Here is a 1,263-nt window from a genome sequence, read left to right as displayed (position 1 = left end):
TTGCAGTGCCCTGGATTTGCAATGCTTTTTCCTCAAGTTCTTGCTTCTGGCAAACACAGTCATTTCTTTAAGTTCATGCACACTGTTGATCCTTAACTAGACTTTCTAGTTTTCTCCATGCAGAATTAAATTCTTCCTGTGAATTTATGATATTTAAAATACTCATCACCAGTAGTACTCATTTTAACTTGTTGTCATTTTTAATTACTTCTCTGACCTTCCTAATAGATTATGAGCCTTTGGAGGATCCGGATGGTGTCTTATTATTTCTAGTATCTCTTGTGCCTAACAAAGTGCTTTATATGTAATAAAAACTTATGAAACATTTGCTGAATGAATGAAGGAACTTTAGCTGAATCTTTCTTGCATAAACCTTAATGTGATCTGTGGGAAAGTGAACTCTTTGCCTCAAAGACTATGAAACACTACTGAATGCTTTTATACCAAAATTTACTGAGGATTGTAAAAGTAAAACAGAAAAACAACACTTCTCCATAAATTTATGAAGTAGAACAAAAATCAATGTTTTACAATCAGAGGAATGAGGGGCGCTTGGGTGGCATAGTCGGTTAAGCATCCAATTTTGGCTCAGGTCATGATCTCGCAACTTGTGAGTTCAAGCCCTGCATCAAAATCTGTTCTGATACGTTGGAGCCTTGGAGCCTGCTTTGGATTCTGTGTCTCCTTCTCTCTCTGCTTCTCCCCGCTTGTGCTCTGTCTCTCTCTCTCAAAAATAAATAAGCATTAAAAAAATAAAAATAAATAAAATCAGAGGAATGAAAAAATTTTAATGAGAAAAACAAGAAAATGTTTTTGTTATTGATTGTGACTATAAACTATTATTTAAATTAAATTATGTTGTTATAAGTTGAATTCATTAAGAGATTCCATTTGGATTCATAACACAAATGATTTTATACCTTCTAATAATGCTTTGCCAGGTTTTATAGACTGAGCTGATTGTATAGACTAATGTTAGGACTTGAAAGCATTTACATTTCTTGTGTGAAGATCAAACTAAAGGCTCTGAATCCAGATAACCAACAGATATAATGAATACACCTATCAGAGCACATAAAACACATCACATAGTAAATATCCATGTAAAAAGCCAGATGATATAATAATAATTGGAAGAAAAAGAATATGAAAATATATATTAGATTTAGGCTTTTAGAAATAGCAGAGTAACTTAGCCAGAATAATCTTGCAGATAACAATTATAATATACATGAACAAAATATATTTAACACCCCTTCCCAC

Source organism: Prionailurus viverrinus, chromosome B3 (assembly GCF_022837055.1).
Source record: "Prionailurus viverrinus isolate Anna chromosome B3, UM_Priviv_1.0, whole genome shotgun sequence".
NCBI lineage: Eukaryota > Metazoa > Chordata > Mammalia > Carnivora > Felidae > Prionailurus > Prionailurus viverrinus.
This window is presented reverse-complemented; position numbering follows the sequence as displayed.